Source organism: Lycium barbarum, chromosome 9 (assembly GCF_019175385.1).
Source record: "Lycium barbarum isolate Lr01 chromosome 9, ASM1917538v2, whole genome shotgun sequence".
Lineage (NCBI taxonomy): Eukaryota > Viridiplantae > Streptophyta > Magnoliopsida > Solanales > Solanaceae > Lycium > Lycium barbarum.
Window position 1 is genome coordinate 112,358,413 of NC_083345.1, and position 5,959 is coordinate 112,364,371.

The window sequence follows — 5,959 nt, forward strand, 5'->3', positions numbered from 1 at the left end:
TAATTGTTGAAGTAGTTGTTCTCGATGAGCAATATAAGCTCCAGCTTGGGTGTTGCTTGGTTTAGTTAATGACCCCATAGGAATCTGAGGGAGAGGAAAACCATAAAGGGCTTCAAATGGAGTAGCCTGTAAAGCACTGTGGTGGTTGGTGCTATACCACCACTCTACAAGTGGAAGCCATTTCAGTCAGTCTTTAGTCTTAGAGAAAACCATGACCCTTAAGTAGGTTTCTAAATAACAATTGAGTCTTCCTATCCGATTGTGGGTTATAGGCTGTAGTCATGTTCAGTTTGGTACCCAGTGATCTAAACAATTGCTGCCAAAACTGACTTGTGAAGATGGAATCTCTATCTGTCACTATAAATTTAGGCAACCCTTGTAGTCTGTAAATTTCCCTTAGGAATAACTCAACAACATCTTGAGCAGTGTAAGAGTGCTTAAGAGCCAAAAAATGGCCATACTGGTTCAGCCTGTCAACCACCACTAATATGGAATTTTTATGATTAGAAGAAGGTAAACCCTCAATAAAGTCCATACCAATATCTTGCCAAGGCTTGTTTGGTATTGGTAAGGGTTGTAACAACCCTGGGTATTGAACATTCTTATTTTTAACTCTTTGGCAAATATCACATTCTGCCACCTCTTGAAAAATCTCAGTCCTCATGTTAGGCCAATAGAAAATCATTCTAATCCTCTTGTAAGTAGCTTGTTGCCCTGAATGGCCACCTTGAGGAGATTGGTGCATAACCTCTAATATTTTCTTCCTCAATTCAGTCCCTTTGCCCACATATATCTTCTGTTCACACCTAATAATGCATTAGAGGAGTGAATACTTACCCTGGTGATGAGTGTCAGTGAACAGTGCAGTCAGTGACTGTAGAGCTTCAACATCATGTTCATAGCTCTTAATCACTTCTTCCATCCAAGTAGGCTCAGCAATAGTAATTGCACAACCACTACCTTCCTCTTCTTGTCTCCTGGATAGGGCATCAACCACCCTATTCTGAGTGCACTTCTTGTACTGAACCTTATAATCCAACCCTAACAACTTAGTCCACCCCTTCTACTGCAGTGTTGTGGTTACTTTTTGTTCAAGCAAATATTTGAGGCTATGATGATCAGTTCTGTTAGATCCCGTGTTTTCATGCGTTGGAAAGCGTGCGAGTTAAATGACATTAGTAGCGGAAATGAGATTTATCCACCAAGCTTATAGGTGGTTAGAGTGATGGTACATATGTGTTGTAAATATTAGAAGTTAAACAAATCTAAGAAAATAGGTTTTGTCAAGGTTCGAAATTTATTTGAAGGAAATACGGTCCAAGCTATAATATCCCGTATTGTTGGACCAGGAAATTGAACCATCTGATATGAGCTAATTTTACCGAGGCCGTAGGATTCGGTAATATTCAAGGATGAAAATCGAGAGCTCGGTGTACAAAGAGTTTGAGGTCCCGAAATAATTTAGGACTTAATAAGTGTGACCTCGGTGATTGAGAATAATATTTCGTGTATGGAAAATGAGGCTATGGACTAGTGTTGTATTACATGATTATGATAATAGATATATGGAAGTTTATCCATGTTAATTGTTAAATATCAAAAGTTGTTGAACTTTATTTTCCCCCGAACCTAGCTTGTCATGTTTTAAACGTATTTGTAAGTAATCTTTATTTTAAAAGAGTTTGGAAAGAGGAATTAGTGGCCAGCCACCTAACATTTTAAGGACAAGGTTTCACTACTATGTTGGAACATTTGGCATTATTCTTTCCTTCCACGTAGCAGTAGGTAGTATAAGGATGAATTTAAGATTTATAAAGGAATTAAGGAGTCAAAAGTACTTGGATTGCATGGGTGACACATGGGAGAGAGACAAGGTGTCAAGATTCCACCTTGACAATTATTCTTTACAGAGGAATTAAAACATTTTGAAGAATCACAAATGTATTGCATGAGACCATTTCGTGTAAACTAAGTGGGGCACAAAGATGCAATTAGAGAATTAAGTAAACATTAAATTGGATAAGTATTAAAGTATACCTTTCCACGTGGGCTCATTTCATGAAATAAAGGAGATGACTAATGTATATACTCACGGATGGAAGTGTTCTATTTCCTTTAGAATTAAAATGGCACCTTTGAGTGTAATAATTAAGGTTGGCCCACTTTGATTTAAAAGTAGTCACATTGATATTTTATATAAATTTAAAGACACGTACCAGCAAGAAACAAATACAACACTTTTGCCTTTCAGATGGTTCTTTCTTCCATCTTGGGAAATTTTACATGAACTTTGAGTAAATTCCTTGACCATGAACGTTTCCAGCAATTTAACTTTTGCTTAAGAAAAAAAAAAAAGAAGGAGCAGCCATGGCTGCTACTGTTCACGGCCAACCATGACTTTTTCAAAAAAAAAAAAAATTGCTTTGATTAAGTTCAAGAGATATACAAATTCCAGGAGGTGATAGCAACATTGGATTTTAAGTCGGAGAAGAAGAAATTGCGAAATTGGAGCAATTAAGAGTAGAAATTCCTCCGAGAAAATTAAGGTAAGATTATCTTGTTTTATGATGTAATTGTATTGTAATGGAATTATCAGAATTGGAGTGGATGAAATTGGAATTAAGAAAATGCATGAAATCGATGTTATAGGAAATTGTGGATTGAAATGGATTAAGAGAAATTGTTGGGTTGTTAGAATTGCTATGGGCTGAATTGCAAGAATTTATTATGTATATCCCTGTTGTTGGTATTTCTGTGTTAACAGGAGAATAATTGGAAATTCGGGTTAGGCGAATATATAGGGAAAATGCTGCTCGATTTTCGTTAAATCTTTAACTAATGGAAAACTATAAGCGAGAATGTATAAGCTAAAGGATAAGTTCTATAAAGAAATGGGCTACGGGTTTACGAACTAGAAAATATTGTTACTGACGATGACATTACCTTTATATATTAAATAGGCTAAAAGAGCGACAAGGCGAACGGATTTGTAAATAGTCGCTAACAGATATGTAAAGCTATTCCTTTCCTTCTTTTGGCATGTCCTAGATTTACTAGGTTGAGATTTGAGCCTCGGGGACAATTCTGTTCATAGAAATCCGAGTTTGATTTTTGGTACTATTCATTCAATGCCATTGAACTATAAATGGTACGTTTTGTTGGAAAAATGATCAAGTATCCGTAACTTTCACAAATGTAATCTGATCGCTTTGAAACTTTCATGGATGATTCCATAGAGTCTAATGTTCGTGATTCATGTCCGCCACCTCGACTTGACCCGAGGTGGGCCCACTAGCTCAGAGATTTCCCTCGTTTGTCCTATCCGACTGACTTTGGTATAATGTTAGGAAGGAACTTTTGTTTATGATTCTGGCTATCAAAGAATGGTATTTTAGTGGCTTCGTTTGATGTGCTCCATAAGTTATTTGAAAGCTCCCCAATGTGAATGATACCAAATTTTCAGAAAAAGGCTTATGAAGTATATTTTCGAAAGTTTGTAAATTTAAAGGCTTATATCTTTTGTATGCTACTTCCGACAGACTCGATACTTACTTTGGACTTTCTGATCTCAAAATATATGTATACGTACTTATTTGTCGAGTCTGGGAATTTAATTATGTATATGCATATGATTTCCGCACTACTCTGCTCGTGCCTGCTATTATGACATCGTTCGCCGGTTCCCGGGCCGGTTTTGTGATCGTGCGCACTATGATATATTCGGCCGTATGCTGTGTTACGGTTCCCGAGACCTCGCCATAGGGCCGGGTACCGTTTATGGAGTTATGCTGTGATATGGCTTATGATATGATTGATGATGTGATGTGTTATATTCGGAGATGTACGAAGATTTGAAACCTTCTGGAGTTATGCTGTGTGTGGCACCAGCGTCGGAGTGGTGACCACGTTCCTGAGCCTTATGCATGATTTTTACTTGCATGATATTTATATACATATGCTTTCAGCACAGACTCTGATGTACTGATTCAGTATCGTCTCCCTGTACCTTTTTATGTCAGTTATGGTTAGTATTTCTGTACTCTATGCTTTACATACTCAGTACATCTTTTGTACTGACCCCTTTTTTTCGGGGGCTACGTTTCATGCCCGCAGGTACAGAGGTTCGTGATCCGCCAGTGTAGGCTACATATTCTGCTATCACAGAGTGCTCCTTTTGATTCGGAGCCCATATGTTGGTACATATCTTTTATGGTGTATATGTCTCTGTATATTTGACTGTTTGGGGTACGGCGGGGCCCTGTCCCGTCATATGATTTCGTTATGATTCGTAGAGGCCTGTAGTCATATAAGTGGGTCATGGGTCATGTGTGTGTTTGTTTGTGTATGATCTGCGTCTTAGCGCAGTTCCGTTTGCTATTATGGCCAAAACGGCCCATTTGTCTGTATACGTATATGTATCTGGCGATGTATATTCCGCCAACCTATCAGATTTGGATATGGCCAGAATGACCTGTATATTTGTATATGTGCATATATTCGGCGATGCATATCCCGCCGCTTCTTTTGCTTCTGATGTGATGTTTTGTACGCGCAATCGCGCAAGATAATATTTGTTTTTAACTCTGTTTAAAATGACGAATATGAAATCTGAGTCAAGCTATAATATGATGATTTGGTTTGTATGTCTGTTTGGGTGTCCAAGTAGGGCACCAGTCGCGGCCCACGGGGCTGGGTCGTGACAAGTTCTGATTATAAAATGCTCAACCATTAAATAGTGTTTCCATCTTTCTACCGCAGATAGCATTGCTAAATATTCTTTCTCATAGGTTGACAATCCACAATGTCTAGGAGCCAGGGTCTTGCTAAAAAAGGCTATAGGTCTGCCTTCTTGCATCAATACTGCACCAATTTCCTTAGAACAAGCATCAGTTTTCACAATAAAGGGTTTGGTGAAATCTACCAGGGCCAAAATTGGGGCAGTAGACATGGCCTTCTTCAGCTCTTCTTCAGCTTCTTCTGGTTCTGGTGGCCGGAAGGAATTCTTCTTAAGTAAATTAGTAAAAGGTTTACTAATCCACCCATAGTTTTGAACAAACCTTATGTAATACCCAGTTAACCCCATGAATCCCCTCAATGCCTTAAGGGACCTAAGACACTGCCATGACACCATAGTTTCAATTTTTGTAGGATCAGTAGCTACACCTTCTCCAGTTATGATGTGACGCAAATACTCCACTTTTTTTTGACTAAATAAACATTTAGACCTCTTAGCATACAATTGTTCCTTCCTCAGTATCTTCAGCACTTTCTCCAAATGAATTACATGCTCCTATATAGTGGTACTATATACTAAAATATCATGGAAGAATACAGGAACAAAGTCCCTTAAGTGTTCCCTGAAAATGTTGATTCATTAAACTTTGGAATGTGGCTGGGCATTTGTTAAGCCAAATGGTATAACCTTGAATTCATAGTGGCCTAAATGAGTCCTAAAGGCAGTTTTTGAGATGTCATTTTCATTCATCTGTATCTGGTGGTAACCTGCCCTTAGATCAATCTTAAAGAATATGGCTGCCCCATGTAGTTCATCTAAAAGTTCATCCACTAATGGTATAGGGAATTTATCTTTCATAGTCATCTTGTTTAACTCCTTATAATCGACACAAAATCTCCAAGTACCATCCTTCTTCTTCACCAATAAAACGGGGGATGAAAAAGGGGAATGACTTGGCTGAATTATCCCATTACTAAACATATCTTTAACTTGCTTTTCTATTTCATTTTTCTAAAAAAATTTGTACCTGTATGGTCAGATGCTAACTGGTACTGAATCTGGTTTCAGGGGTATGAAATGGTCATGGCTTCTCTGTGGTGGTAATGATGTAGGCTCCAAAAACACATCAGCATGCTTCTTTAGTGTTTTGGTGATTGCTTCAGGTACTACTGTACTTTCTTTTACCTCTTCTGTTGAGATGGTAAACAGATGCCCCCAAAAGAC

At 38.1% G+C, this 5,959-nt stretch overlaps 1 long non-coding RNA gene across 1 annotated transcript; it reads left to right on the forward strand.

The window, feature by feature from the left end:
* Nucleotides 1-2,150: 2,150 nt before the first annotated feature.
* On the forward strand, nucleotides 2,151-4,531 carry LOC132611458 (uncharacterized). Its single transcript, XR_009571673.1, has 2 exons — nucleotides 2,151-2,546; nucleotides 4,114-4,531. It is a non-coding gene; the product is annotated as an uncharacterized LOC132611458 (long non-coding RNA).
* The last annotated feature ends 1,428 nt before the right edge of the window (nucleotides 4,532-5,959 follow it).